This window comes from Arachis ipaensis, chromosome B10 (assembly GCF_059453495.1).
Source record: "Arachis ipaensis isolate K30076 ecotype BB chromosome B10, ASM5945349v1, whole genome shotgun sequence".
Taxonomy (NCBI): domain Eukaryota; kingdom Viridiplantae; phylum Streptophyta; class Magnoliopsida; order Fabales; family Fabaceae; genus Arachis; species Arachis ipaensis.
In genome coordinates, this window is record NC_142435.1 from 70160195 (window position 1) to 70176687 (window position 16493).

Consider the following 16493-nt stretch of genomic DNA (forward strand, 5'->3'; position numbering starts at 1 on the left):
AAGATATGATTTTGAAAATCTTTGACTAATTTAATGCAAAATTTTGAAATTTATGAGTAAAATAAGGAAAAGATATTTTTTTAATTTTTGAATTTTAATGAGGAAAGAGAAAAACAACAAAATGACACTAAACTTAGAAATTTTAGATCAAAACAAAGAGAACAAACGAGAAAACTTTGAATGTCAAGATGAACACCAAGAACACTTTGAAGATCAAGACGAACCCCAAGAACAAATTTTTGAAAAATTTTTAAGTAAATAAAAGCACAAGGGACACCAAACTTAAAATTTTTAGAAAATCAAACACAAATTTTCAAAAATTTAAAGGAAAACACAAAGAAGACACCAAACTTAGAATTTTTAAAGATCAAGAAAGAACTAAGAACATGCAAATTCGAAAAATTAAAAGAAAATAAAAGCATGCAATTGACACCAAACTTAAAATATAAAACTAAACTCAAATAAATTATTCCTAATCTAAGCAACAAGATACACCGTCAGTTGTCCAAACTCGAACAATTCCCGGCAACGGCGCCAAAAACTTGGTGCACGAAATCACAATCACACTTTTGCAATTCCGCACAACTAACCAGCAAGTGCACTGGGTCGTCCAAGTAATACCTTACGTGAGTAAGGGTCGATCCCACGGATATTGTCGGCTTGAAGCAAGCTATGGTTATCTTGTAACTCTTAGTCAGGATATCAATAATTCTGAGATTTAATTGTAAAAAGTAAAAGAACATGAAATAAATACTTGTTATGCAGTAATGGAGAACAGGTTGAGGTTTTGGAGATGCTCTGTCTTTTAAATTTCTGCTTTCCTACTGTCTTCTTCTTCATGCATGCAAGGCTCCTTCTATGGCAAGCTGTATGTTGGTGGATCACCATTGTCAAAGGCTACCATCCGTCCTCTCAGTGAAAATGGTCCAAATGCGCTGTCACCGCACGGCTAATCATCTGTCGGTTCTCACTCATGCTGGAATAGGATCCATTGATCCTTTTGCGTCTGTCACTATGCCCACTACTTGCGAGTTTGAAGCTCGTCACAGTCATCCTATCTCAGATCCTACTCAGAATACCACAGACAAGGTTTAGACGTTCTGGATCTCAAGAATGCTGCCAATTGATTTTAGCTTATACCACGAAGACTCTGATCTGAACCAGGAGGCTAAGAGATATGCACTCAATCTAAGGTAGAATGGAGGTGATTGTCAGGCACGCGTTCATAGGTTGAGAATGGTAATGAGTGTCACGGATCATCACATTCATCAAGTTGAAGTACGAATGAATATCTTAGAATAGAAACAAGCGTGATTGAATAGAAAACAAAAATAATTGCATTAATCCATCAACACATAGCAGAGCTCCTCACCCCCAACCATGGGGTTTAGAGACTCATGCCGTAAAGAATACAATATGAAACGTGTAAAGTGTCATGAGGTGCAAGATGAATCACTAAAAGTAGTTTTTATAATGAACTAATGACCTAGGGTTACAGAAAATGAGTAAGCTAGAATAGTTAGTGTAGAAATCCACTTCCGGGGCCCACATGGTGTGTGCTTGGGCTGAGCATTGAAGCTTTCATATGTAGAGACTTTTCTTGGAGTTAAACGCCAGCTTTTGTTCCAATTTGGGCGTTTAACTCCAGCTTTAATGCCAGTTCTGGCGTTTTGACGCCAGAATTTTTATGCTGACTTGGAATGCCGGTTTGGGCCATCAAATCTCGGGCAAAGTATAAACTATTATATATTGCTGGAAAGCCCAGAATGTATACTTTCCAACGCAGTTGAAAGTGCGCCAATTGGGCTTCTGTAGCTCCAGAAAATCCACTTCGAGTGCAGGGACGTCAGAATCCAACAACATCTGCAGTCCTTTTTCAGCCTCTGAATCAGATTTTTGCTCAGGTCCCTCAATTTCAGCCAGAAAATACCTGAAATCACAGAAAAACACACAAACTCATAGTAAAGTCCAGAAATGTAATTTTTGAATAAAAACATAATAAAAACTAACTAAAATATACTAAAAGCATACTAAAAATAATGTTAAAAAGCGTATAATTTATCCGCTCATCAACTTCCTATGAATTCATTAACAATTAGAAACACAAAAACCATATATGTAACCATAGGAAGTAAGTAAATGAACCAACATACAGTAGTAAAACAGCCATGAGCAATTCATCCAAAACAAATAAGCAATGAATCCAAACAAACAGCCAAGAAGCACTCAATCACCCAGCATACAGCACCAAACAGCAGTGAGGAACAACAGTAATTGATTCAATCAGTAATCCTTTCTTTGAATTCAAAAATTACTCCATAAGCAAGCAGCATGAATCCAAACAAATGCACCTAACTGAATCAAATGATTAAGTTCAAATTAAAACAAAAATTGCGGCAGCAGTAATAATGCAATTGCAAAAATTCCTCAAAGTTCATGACTGCACAAGCAATCCAAAACTTGTGGCTTCCAAAGAACAGCTCTCAGCAAGAGTATAGCAGCAATCACAAGTATGCAGCAGCATCAAACAAGTCAAATAAGCACAGGGCAAATAAATAAAACAGCAACATAACATCAATAATAATTTAAACCAAACCAAAAGCATCGAGCATCATTCTTTCTTTGGATATTGAACAAAAGTAATGGCCTAAATTCAGCACCACAACAGATCAACAAAGAATAATCCAGCAGCATTCTTTTTGTTCGATTCAACAACCAATCACAAGCATTCAACATGAATTTAAACAAATAAGCATGTTGGGTCAAGTGATTAAGTGTAAACTAAAGCATAAACACAGCAGCAATAACAATTTTAACTCAAACATTGAGCACAAATTATCACGGCACAAGCAACCATTAGTAATATTTAGCATCTAGTTCACTCCAAATAGCCATGAACAAAAACACAGCAACAAGAAATAGGGATGAAATAACAACATTCCAAACAACATTATTAATCAAAACCAACCTAAATCCATTATCCACGCCAGATTCTCTAACCACCTAATCAACTAAGCATGCATAAACTCACTAAACTAGATTAACAAAAATTGACTAACTAGCTGTAATAACTAAATGAAATAAAATAGGGGAAAGGCAGAGACCTGGAAAGCAAAGAATGAACAGAGTAAAAGGGAAAGGGATAGTGGTGTTGAATTGGCCGGGGCAAAAATGGCGGCTTGGTGGTGGCACTGCTTCAATGGCAGCGGTGGAGAGTGGACGCAGCAATGAAATAGGGGAAGACGGAGAGTTGGAAGACACAGGTGCTGCACCCTGTTCTGGCCATCCCAGGAAGTGAAGAGGAATTGGAGCAACGGGTGATTGTGGAGCTCGCGAGTGGAAGAGGAAAGGGTGGTGGTGAGCTATGACGCTGGCGACGCGGAGGTCCTAGCGTGAGCAGCGATCCGCATCCTCGCCGTCTTCCCCCTGTCCGAACCAATAGCATAGGTTGGGATTTTCACACTGAAAATGAGATTTGTCCGTTGAAAGTATAGTCCAAACCCAACCATTGGTCATCAATCAAATGTTAATCCAAAGGATGTCACAATTCAAAACACAAAATAACCGGGAGTTTTAATTCCCAGGTCGTTCTCCTTAGAAATTGCAATTAGGTGTCATATTATTGGCTATGAGAAAGAGCATGGGGGTTGGATGCAAGAAAGAGAAAGGAATTAAAATGGCAAGAAATTAAAGTGCAAGAAGGTAAATAGACATGTAAGAAATTAAAACTCAAAGCAAGTAAATCAAAAATGTAATTCAAGTGGCAAAAAGTAGGAACTCTTAGCAAAGATTGGGAGTTAAGGATTTTTATCCTAGTTGTGGACCACAAACATGGTAATTGTGTGTGAATTAATCCCAATTAGTCAACCCTACATCGAGGATAAGTCAACTAGGCATAATTAATCTCAATTCCTAAGTCCTAAGTCAACACTAGTGGGTCACTTAGAGTCAAGGAAAACCAAATTAATTAACAACCCTTACACAATGTGGAATGGACATCCACCACTCAAGTTCACCCAATTATCCAAGTTCCCAACCAAGAGTGTGAAAAACTAAGCAAAAACCCAACCAAGCATTTTGTCAAACACTTGGTGGGTATGTAAAGAAAGCATGGTAAATGACAAGAAATAATAAATGCTACAACTACTAAGCAAGGAAAATAAAGATAGCAACTCAATAAAGCAATAAATGACATGAAACATAAAATTGCATTGAATGTAAATTAAAGTGACAAGAGTGTGCATAAATATAAAAGACAACTAAAATGAGAAATTAACAAGATAAACAAGGAAATTCAGACAATAGAACAAAGAAAGGTAGAAAAAACTAGATTAAAACAAGAATTAAAAGTAGCAATTATAAGGAAATTAAACTAAGAAACCCTAGTTCTAGAGAGAAGGGAGAGCTTCTCTCTCTAGAAAACTAATAAAAACATGTAAAAACCTAAACCTAAGTGCTCCGCCCTTCATCCCTCTTCAATTTGGCTTGAAATAGCTTCAGAAATGAGTTCAAATATGTTCAGCGGTTTGCAATTAATGAGCTCACGTGCTAGGACATGTGCGAACGCACAGATGTGTGCGTCTGCACACTTGCTATTTTCTGACTTGTGTGTACGCACAAATTGTATGTGTATGCACATTTAGACTTATGTCAACCATAGCAAATTGTATACAATTTTGAAGCCCTGGACGTTAGCTTTCCAATGCCACCGGAACCGCCTCATTTGAACCTCTGTAGCTCAAGTTATGATTACTTTAGTACCGAGAGGTCAGGGCTGGCAGCTTTACAAATCCTTCATTTCTTGAATTCTCCCATTTTGCATGCTTTCCTTCCACTTCTTCAATCCATACTTGCCTTGTAAGCCTGAAATTTCTCAACAAACACATCAAGGCATCAAATGCAATTAAAGTGAACAAAATTTAGCAATTATAAAGCTTAAAAAGCATGTTTTCACTTTCAAGCACAATTTAGGGAGAAATTATGAAACTATGCTATTTCAATGGATAAATGCAAGAAAAGTTGATGAAATCCACCCAAAAAGAGCAAATAAACACCATAAAATGTGGATTCATCACTATGCGAAAGGGGCAACGTACCACACCCACAAAACATCAATTTTTAGTAGTTTTAGCATGTTTTTTAGGTTAGACTTCTAGGATCCTCTCTCTAGAATTTAGGATTTTAGGTTTACTTTTCTTGATAGATTTAGGTTTTGATCTTGTTTTAGTTTAGTTTTCTATATATTTTCTTATTCTAGCACTGAATTCTCTTAATTTACTTGTTAATTTCTCTTTATCTTTCCATTTCCATGCTTATGGACACCTGCCAATTTTGATTTGATTAATACAATTTTGAAGTTTTATATTCTTTTTATGTTTTTTTGAGTGATTATTATTATTTCCTTGAAATTGGTAGTTATAGATTTTATCATTATTGTAATTCATGATATTTTTTCTTTTGTGCATACTAAGTGTTTGATAAAATGCCTATTATAGTTTTTGCATAGTTTTTCACACTCTTGGCTTGGAATTGGATATTTAGGTGACCTTGAGTCATTGATGTCCATTCTTGATTGTGATTAGGATTGTGATGAACAAAATTCTTATGCCGGTATAGAAATTAGCAATGAATCTAATCGTGAGTATAGTCTAACCGACATGCAAATATTGCATCAAACAATTCTAAAATCTATGACCGAGAGTCCCGGGTCGTCCTCCCTAGGAATTGCCTTAGAATGCGCATTATTGATTAGGAAGTCCTTTGTGGTTTTGAGAGTTGGTGCAAGAATCTAAGCTAATCAAAGGTAAACAATAATTGATTAAGATAAAGGCCTTGGCTAAGGGTGAGTATCAGAAGTTCCATCATTGAAGTTTCCTTCAATTGTGATAACAATTGATTATTGCTTCACTTAGTCAACCCCCTAATAATGGAAGAAAGTCAAGTGAGAGTAACTAACTTGAGTCACAAGTCCTAGTCTAACCCTAGGGAAGTCTAGCTTTAGTGCATTCCAAGTCAATTAGCAATTCTCAATTCCTAATCAACAATTGATATTCACTACTCAAGTGTCTCCAATAACTTAACCCCTAAGCCAAGCAAGAGAAATCTACTCCATAGCTAGGGTTGTTATTTTCACAAATAATTGGTAGGCAATCATAGAAGACATGATGAAATTGAGAGAAAAGAATTGAATTAAAGCTATCTAATTCAAGCAATCATCAATAATCAAGCAATTTAATAAAATTCCTCAATTCATTAATCAAAATTCAAAGTAACAAGGTCACAAATCTAGATCCAAGTGAATGAATCAAAAGAGAACTAATTGAGAGTAGAAGAAGAGTAGATCTACAACTTGTATCAAAGTAAAAGTGAATTAGCAATAGATCTCACCAAGGAATCAAAGGAGAATTGCAATGGAGATAGTAAAATCCTAGAGAGAAGTGGAGTTTCTCTCTCTAAAAGAAAATGTAACTAACTCCCTAAAATATCTAAAAATGTCTAATTGTCCCAATCTCTCTAATCCTTGGTCTTCCTATGCTCTTCTCGCCAGAATTCTGCCCCAAAACAGGGCCTGCCACTGCCTGAAATCGCTGGTCACGTTTTCTCCTTAAAAAATCACGTGGGGCCATTGGCGCGTACGCGCACAGCACGCGTACGCGTCCCTGGGGCTTTTTGCGATCCACGCGTAAGAGTCTAGTGCGCGCGTGCGTCCAAGGATTTCTGGCCCAGCCATATAAATGTGCCAGCTTCTCGTTTCGGCTCCATCGCGCTGGCTCTGAGGGTGCACATCTGTGCGTACGCGTACAGTGTGCGTTCGTGGTGCACGAAATCACAATCACACTTTTGCAATTCCGCACAACTAACCAGCAAGTGCACTGGGTCGTCCAAGAAATACCTTACGTGAGTAAGGGTCGATCCCACGGAGATTGTCGGCTTGAAGCAAGCTATGGCTATTTTGTAAATCTTAGTCAGGTGATTAATGATAAGAGTGATTGTATTTATGAAAAGTAAATAGCATAAATTAAATAGTGCTTGTTGTACAGTTATGGAGAACAGGTTGAGGTTTTAGAGATGCTCTGTCTTCTGAATCTCTGCTTTCCTACTGTCTTCTTCTTCACGTACGCAAAGCTCTTTCCATGGCAAGCTGTATATTGGTGGATCACCGTTGTCAATGGCTACCATCCGTCCTCTCAGTAAAAATGGTCCAAATGCGCTGTCACCGCACGGCTAATCATCTATCGGTTCTCACTCATGTTGGAATAGGATCCATTGATCCTTTTGCGTCTGTCACTACGCCCAGCACTCGTGAGTTTGAAGCTCGTCACAGTCATCCCATCCCAGATCCTACTCGGAATACCACAGACAAGGTTTAGACTTTTCGGATCTCAGGAATGACCGCCAATAATTCTAGCCTATACCACGAAGATTCTGATCTCACGGATTCGAATGCTCTGTTGTCAGGAGATGCAATCTAACACGTGAACCAGGAATCAAAGAGATATACACTCAATCTAAGGTAGAACGGAAGTGGTTGTCAGGCACGCGTTCATTGGTTGAGAATGGTGATGAGTGTCACGGATCATCACATTCATCATGGTTAAGTACGAGCGAGTATGTTAGAACAGAAACAAGCGTGATTGAATAGAAAATAGAAGTAATTGCATTAATCCATCGAGACACAACAGAGCTCTGATAAACCCCAATTTTGTGGTTTATCTTGTGCTTATTTTGGGGGATTTTATCACCTTTTCTCACATTTATTCAATGAAATAGCATGGTTTTGCAATTCTCCCTTGATTTGTGCTTAAATGTGAAAACATGCTTTTTAGGCCTTAAAATAGCTAAATTTAACTCACTTTAATTCCATTCGATGCCTTGACGTGTTTGTTGAGTGATTTTAGGTTTAGAAGGCAAGTATTGGATGGAAAAAGTAAGGAGAAAGGCATGCAAAGTGGGAGAACTTATGAAGAAATGAAGGAACCATAAAGCTGTCAAGCCTGACCTCCTGACACTCAATCGACCATAACTTGAGCTACAGAGGTCCAAATGAGGCGGTTTTAGTTGTGTTGAAAATCTAACATCCGGGGCTTCAAAATGATATAAAATTTTCTATATGTTACTTTGCGTTCAGGGGCGCGCACGCGCCATGTACGCGTGCGCACCGATGCTGTCCGTGGCCCACTAAAATGAAATCGCCCTCAACGATTTCTGAAGCATTTTGGGCCCAATCCAATTTATTTCTGATGCTATTGAACCCAAGGATTGAAGGGGGAATGAACCAAGTAGTCATAGTTTAGTTTTTATCATGTTTTAGGTTAGAATTCTAGAGAGAGAAGCTCTCTCTTCTCTCTAGAATTTAGGGTAGTTTAGGTTTAATTTTCTCAAATCCAATTTTAAATTCTTGTCTTGATTTAGTTTTCCTTCTTAATTTCTTGTTGCTGCTACTCTATTCTTCTTAGTTCTCTTGTCAATTTTACTTTTATGTCTTTTTTTATGTTCATGAACCCTTTGTTGGATTTGGATCTTTTCTTTAATGAAATTTAATGTTTGATGTTCTTTTATTGATGATTTGAGTTATTGATTTACTTTTCTTGCAATTGGTAGTTGGTTGATTTTACTATTCTTACTCATTTACCATGGTTTCCCTTTGTATCCACCAAGTGTTTGACAAAATGCTTGGTTGGATGTTAGAGTAGATTTTTGAGCACTCTTGGCTTGGAAAGAGTAATTAGGCAATCTTAAGTCATAAGAACCCAACTCATGTTGGTGATCTAGAGTTGTTAGCTAATATTGTTTCCATTGACGCTAATCTTTTGCTAATTTAATTAGTAAGTTGATTAGGACTTTTGGATTGAGATTAGCTAGTCTTGTTAGACTTTCTCTCATGGATGATAACCTATATCTTCTTCCAATGTTGGAGATGACGTAATAAGATAAATTCTTGTTTATTATTGTGGTATGATTGATTAGTCTTGTTTGACTTTCTCCCTATATGTTGGAGTTGACTAAATAAGATGAATTAATTATTGCATGACTAGGATAGAAAGCCTATGATCTCAATCTTTGCCATGAATGTCTCTCTTTATTAATTGCTTTCTTTAATTGCTCGATTTACTCTTCTTGTCATTTATTTTATTGCCTCTTCTATCAACCAAACCCCCCTTGCATTTTCATAGCCAATAATTGATCATTTCATTGCAATTCCTTGTGAGACGACTCGGAGTCTAAATACTCCAGTTAATTCTTATTTGGGGTTTGTACTTTGTGACAACCAAAATTTAATTTGATGTGAGAGTTGTTCGTTGGTTTGGAGCTATGCTTACAACGAAATTCTTCTTTCTGTAAGAGAAATTCCTTACCGACAACAATTTTTGTTATCAAGCTCCAAACCCCCAACCATGGAGTTTAGAGACTCATGCCGTAGAGGATACAAAATTCAGATGTGAAATGTCATGAGGTACATAGTAAGTCTCTAAAAGTTGTTTTTATACTAAACTAGTAGCTAGGGTTACAGAAAATAAGTAACTAAGTGCAGATAGTGCAGAAATCTACTTTCGGGGCCCACTTGGTGTGTGCTTGGGCTGAGCATTGAGCTTTATACGTGTAGAGGCTTCTCTTGGAGTTAAACGCCAGGTTGTAGCCTGTTTCTGGCGTTTAACTTTGGTTTGCAACCTGTTTCTGGTGTTTAATGCCAGAATAGGGTAAAGACTTGGCGTTAAACGCCAATTTGCGTCGTCAAAACTTGGGCAAAGTATGAACTATTATATATTGCTGGAAAGCCCTGGATGTCTACTTTCCAACACAATTAAAAGCGCGTCAATTAGTCTTCTGTAGCTCCAGAAAATCCATTTTGAGTGCAGGGAGGTCAGAATCCAACAGCATCTGCAGTCCTTTTTCAGCCTCTGAATCAGATTTTTGCTTAGGTCCCTCAATTTCAGCCAGAAAATATCTGAAATTATAGAAAAACACACAAACTCAGTAAAGTCCAGAAATGTGAATTTTGAATAAAAACTAATAAAAATATACTAAAAAGTAATTAAAACATGCTGAAAACTACTTAAAAACAATGCCAAAAAGCGTATAAATTATCCGTTCATCACAACACCAAACTTAAATTGTTGCTTGTCCTCAAGAAATAGAAAATCAAATAGGTTAAAAAGAAGAGAATATACTATAAATTCCAAAATATAAATGAAACATAGCTCCACTTAGATGAGCGGGACTTGTAGCTTTTTGCCTCTTGAATAGTTTTGGCATCTCACTTTATCCATTGAAGTTCAGAATGATTGGCATCTATAGGAACTCAGAGTTCAGATAGTGTTATTGATTCTCCTAGTTCAGTATGTTAATTCTTGAATACAGCTACTTTATGAGTCTTGGCCGTGACCCTAAGCACTTTGTTTTCCAGTATTACCACCAGATACATAAATGCCACAGACACATAACTGGGTGAACCTTTTCAGATTGTGACTCAGCTTTGCTAAAGTCCCCAATTAGAGGTGTCCAGAGTTCTTAAGCACACTCTTTTTGCTTTGGACCTCGACTTTAACCGCTCAGTCTCAAGCTTTTCACTTGACACCTTCACGCTACAAGCACATGGTTAGGGACAGCTTTGTTTAGCCGCTTAGGCAAGGATTTTATTCCTTCGGGCTCTCCTATCCATTAATGCTCAAAGCCTTGGATCCTTTTTATCCTTGCCTTTTGGTTTAAAGGGTTATTGGCTTTTTGCTCTTGCCTTTTGGTTTAAAGAGCTATTGGCTTTTTCTGCTTGCTTTTTCTTTTTCTTTCTTTTTTTTTCGCCCTTTTTTTTGGCAAGCTTTGTTCTTCACTGCTTTTTCTTGCTTCAAGAATCAATTTTATGATTTTTCAGATTATCAATAACATTTCTCCTTTTTCATTATTCTTTCAAGAGCCAACAATTTTAACATTCATAAACAACAAATTCAAAAGACATATGCACTGTTCAAGCATTCATTCAGAAAGCAGAAAGTATTGTCACCACATCAAAATAATTAAACTAATCTCATTGATGAATTCGAAATTCATGTACTTCTTGTTCTTTTGTAATTAAAGCATTTTTCATTTAAGAAAGGTGATGGATTCATAGAACATTCATAGCTTTAAGACATAGACACTTGAACACTAATGATCATATAATAAAGACACAAACATGAATTAACATAGAGCATAGTAAACGAAAAACAGAAAAATAAAGAACATGGAAATTAAAGAACAAGGAAATTAAAGAACGGGTCCACCTTAGTGATGGCAGCTAGTTCTTCCTCTTGAAGATCTTATGGAGTGCTTTAGCTCCTCAATGTCTCTTCCTTGCCTTTGTTGCTCCTCCCTCATAGCTCTTTGATCTTCACTAATTTCATAGAGGAAAGTGCATCCATTGAGGCATCTCAGGAATTTCATGATGAGGAATTTCCTCATGCTCTTATTGAGGTCCATGAGTGGGCTCTCTTGTTTGCTCCATCCTTTTTCTAGTGATGAGCTTTTGAGATGAATCTCTCCATCTCCCATGACTCAGAGGTGGAAGCAATTGCCTTCCCTTTCCTCTTTCTAGAGGTTTCTCTGGCCTTAGGTGCCATTAATGGTTATGAAAAAAAAACCAAAAAAGCTTAGCTTTTTCACACCAAACTTAAAAGGTTTGCTCGTCCTCGAGCAAAAGAAGCAAAAAAAGAGGAGAAGAAGAGATGAAGGAGATGGAGGTGTGTGAATTTGAGTGGGTGGATGATGGTTTTGGAGGAGTAATGGAGGTGATTGGTGGAGGTTATTTGGGGAAGAGTGTTATGAAAAGGTGTGAAGAGGAGAGAAGAAGATGTGGTGTAGGTGAGGATCCTGTGGGGTCCACAGATCCTGAGGGGTCAAGGACTTATCATCCCTGCTCCATTTAGGCGTGCAAAACGCCCTTAGAGTGCAATCCTGGCGTTTAACGCCAGACTGCTGCTTGTTTCTGGCGTTAAACGCCAGCTTTTCTCCCTTTATTGGCATTTAATGCCAAGTTGGTGCTTGTTTCTGGCGTTTAACGCCAGCTTGATGCTTCTTACTGGCGTTTAAATGCCAGTAAGCTCTTCCTCCAGGGTGAGCTATTTTTTATGCTGTTTTTCCTTCTGTTTTTGATTTTGCTTTGATTTTTGTGACTCCACATGATCATCATCCTAAAGAAGACATAAAATAAAAATGAAAAATAGAAAATTAACATAGGTAAGTAAAAATTGGGTTACCTCCCAATAAGCACTTCTTTATTATCTTTAGCTGGACCTTACTGAGCTTTTAATCTAGTCTCAGCTTTGAGCATTCTTGCTCAACATTGCCTTCAAGATAATGTTTGATTCTCTGTCCATTAACAATGAACTTCTTATTAGAATCAATGTCTTGAAGCTCCACATAGCCATATGGTGACACACTTGTAATCACATATGGTCCCCTCCACCAGGATTTTAGTTTCCCGGAGAATAATCTGAGCCTAGAGTTGAACAGCAGAACCTTCTGTCCTGGTTTAAAGACTCTAGATGACAGCTTTCTGTCATGCCACCTTTTTGCTTTCTCTTTGTAAAGCTTGGCATTTTCGAAAGCACTGAGTCTGAATTCCTCTAGCTCATTCAGCTGGAGCAATCTTTTTTCTCCAGCTAATTTAGCATCAAAGTTTAGGAACCTAGTTGCCCAGTAGGCTTTATGCTTCAGTTCCACGGGCAGATGACAGGCCTTATCATACACAAGCTGGTATGGAGAGGTCCCTATAGGAGTCTTGAATGCTGTTCTGTATGCCCACAGAGCGTCATCCAAGCTTCTTGCCCAATCCTTTCTACGGGTACTTACAGTCCGTTCTAGAATTCTTTTTAGTTCTCTATTAGAGACTTCAGCTTGCCCATTTGTCTGTGGATGATATGGAGTTGCCACCTTGTGGCTAATTCCATATCGGACCATAGCAGAGTAAAGCTGTTTGTTGCAGAAGTGAGTGCCCCCATCACTGATTAGTGCTCTAGGGACACCAAACCTGCTGAAGATATGTTTCTGGAGGAACTTCAGTACTGTCTTAGTATCATTGGTGGGTGTTGCAATGGCCTCTACCCATTTAGATACATAGTCGACTGCCATCAGAATATAAGTGTTTGAGTATGATGGTGGAAAAGGCCCCATGAAGTCAATACCCCATACATCAAACAACTCAATCTCTAAGATCCCTTGCTGAGGCATGGTGTAACTATGAGGCAGATTACCAGCTCTCTGGCAGCTGTCACAGTTACGCACAAACTCTCGGGAGTCTTTATAGAGAGTGGGCCAGTAGAAGCCACATTGGAGGACTTTTGTGGCTGTTCGCTCACCTCCGAAATGTCCTCCATATTGCAATCCATGACAATTCCATAGGATCTTCTGTGCTTCTTCTCTAGGCACACACCTACGGATTATTCCATCTGCATATCTCTTAAAGAGATATGGTTCATCCCACAGGTAGTACTTTGCATCAGTAATTAATTTTTTCTTTTGTTGCCTGCTGTACTCCTTGGGTATGAATCTTGCAGCTTTATAGTTTGCAATATCTGCAAACCATGGTGTTTTCTAAATGGCAAATAATTGCTCATCCAGAAAGGTTTCAGATATCTCAATAGAGGGAAAGGACGCCCCTTCTACTGGTTCAATCCGGGACACATGATCAGCCACTTGGTTCTCTGTCCCTTTTCTGTCTCTTATTTCTATATCAAACTCTTGCAGAAGCAACACCCATCTTATGAGCCTAGGTTTTGAATCTTGCTTTGTGAGTAGATATTTAAGAGCAACATGGTCAGTGTACACAATCACTTTAGATCCTACTAAGTATGATCTAAACTTGTCAATGGCATAAACCACTGCAAGCAATTCTTTTTCTGTGGTTGTGTAATTTTTCTGGGCATCATTTAAAACACGGCTAGCATAATAAATGACAATCAAAAGCTTGTTGTGCCTCTGTCCCAGTACTGCACCAATGGCATGGTCACTGGCATCACACATTAGTTCGAATGGTAATGTCCAGTCTGGTGCAGAAATAACTGGTGCTGTGACCAGCTTAGCCTTCAGGGTTTTAAACGCCTGCAGACACTCTGTGTCAAACACAAATGGCATGTCAGCAGCTAGCAGATTGCTCAGAGGTTTTGCAATTTTTGAAAAATCCTTTATAAACCTCCTATAGAATCCTGCATGCCCCAGAAAGCTTCTGATTGCCTTAACATTGGCAGGTGGTGGTAATTTTTCAATTACTTCCATTTTAGATTGATCCACCTCTATTCCCTTGTTTGAAATTTTATGCCCAAGGACAATTCCTTCAATCACCATAAAGTGACATTTTTCCCAATTTAAAACTAGGTTGGTCTCTTGGCATTTTTTCAGAACAAGTGCTAGATGGTTAAGGCAGGAGCTGAATGAGTCTCCAAATACTGAAAAGTCATCCATGAAGACTTCCAAAAATTTCTCTACCATATCAGAGAAGATAGAGAGCATGCACCTCTGAAAGGTTGCAGGTGCATTGCACAGACCAAAAGGCATCCTTCTGTAAGCAAACACTCCAGAAGGGCATGTAAATGCTATTTTCTCTTGGTCCTGAGGATCTACTGCAATTTGGTTATAACCTGAATAGCCATCCAAAAAGCAGTAGTATTCATGACCTACTAGTCTTTCTAGCATCTGGTCTATGAATGGTAAAGGAAAGTGATACTGCCTGGTGGCTGTATTGAGCCTTGTGTAATCAATACACATACGCCACCCTGTAACTGTTCTTGTAGAAACCAGTTCATTTTTTTCATTATGAACCACTGTCATGCCTCCCTTCTTGGGGACAACTTGGACAGGGCTCACCTAGGGGCTATCAGAAATGGGATAAATAATTCCAGCCTCCAGTAACTTGGTAACCTCTTTCTGCACCACCTCCTTCATGGCTGGATTTAGCCACCTTTGTGGTTGAACCACTGGCTTAGCATCGTCCTCCAATAGGATCTTGTGCATGCATCTTGCTGGGTTGATGCCCTTAAGATCACTTATGGACCACCCAAGGGTTGCCTTGTGTGTCCTTAGCACTTGAAGTAGTGCTTTCTCTTCCTGTGGATTTAAAGCAGAGCTTATGATCATCGAAAAAGTATCACCTTCTCCCAGAAATGCGTATTTCAGGGATGATGGTAGTGGTTTGAGCTCGGGTTTAGGAGGTTTCTCCTCTTCCTGAGGAAACTTCAGAGGCTCTTTTATTTCCTCTGATTCCTCCAGATCAGGTTGGACATCATTAAGGATATCTTCTAGCTCTGATTCGAGACTCTTAGCCATGTTGATCTTCTCTACCAGGGAGTCAATAATATCAACACGCATGCAGTCTTTTGCTGTGTCTGGATGCTTTATTGCCTCAACAACATTCAGCTTGAACTCGTCCTCATTGACTCTTAAGGTCACCTCTCCTTTTTGGACATCAATGAGGGTTCGTCCAGTTGCTAGGAAGGGTCTTCCTAGAATGAGAGTTGCACTTTTGTGCTCCTCCATTTCCAGCACTACAAAGTCAGTGGGAAAGGCAAATGGCCCAACCTTGACAATCATGTCCTCAATTATGCTTGATGGATATTTAATGGTTCCATCAGCAAGTTGAAGACATATCCGGGTTGGTTTGACCTCTTCAGCCAAGACAAGCTTTCTGATAGTAGATGCAGGGATTAGATTGATACTTGCCCCAAGGTCGCATAGAGCTGTCTTGGTACAAGTACCCTCTAGTGTGCATGGTATCATAAAGCTTCCGGGATCCTTAAGCTTCTCTGGTAAACTTGTTAGGATGACTGCACTGCACTCTTCAGTGAGAAAAACTTTTTCTGTTTCTCTTCAATCCTTCTTATGACTTAAGATCTCTTTCATGAACTTAGCATAAGAGGGTATTTGCTCAAGTGCCTCTGCAAACGGAATCTTTATTTCAAGAGTCCTGAGATAGTCTGCAAAGCGAGCAAATTGTTTATCCTATTCCGCTTGGCGGAGTTTCTGAGGATAAGGTATTTTGGCTTTATATTCTTCAACCTTAGTTGCTGCAGGTTTATTTCCTACAGAGGCAGGTTGAGAAGCCTTCTTGAGGGAGTTAGTATCAGCACTTACAGGTGTCTGATCCCTCACTGGCATTTGAATGCCAGAACTGGACATGGATTGGGCGTTTAACGCCAGCTTCCTACCCTTTTCTGGCGTTTGAATGCCAGAACTGGACGTGGAATTAGAGTTTTACGCCAGTTTTTCACCTGTTTCTGGCGTTTGATCGCCAGGCATATTCCTCTCTGGGCTCTTACTATCCTCAGAGGGATTTTGGGTAGCAGGTTGCTCATCCTCTGTCAACTGTTCTTTTCTTGGCTTTCTGCTGCTTTGAGTTAGAGTATTTAATGTTTTTCCACTTCTTAATTGAATTGATTGGCACTCCTCTATTATCTGTTTTGATAATTGCTATTTTGTCTGCTTCAATTGTGATTCCATATCCCTGTTAGCAATTTGGGTTTCTTGTAGCA

The 16493-nt window shown here is 38.7% G+C and overlaps 1 pseudogene; it reads right to left on the reverse strand.

Annotated features, from left to right (window-relative positions):
• Positions 1 to 15993, reverse strand: part of LOC148580340 (uncharacterized) — a 55640-nt pseudogene extending 39647 nt beyond the window's left edge.
• Between the last annotated feature and the right edge of the window lie 500 nt (positions 15994 to 16493).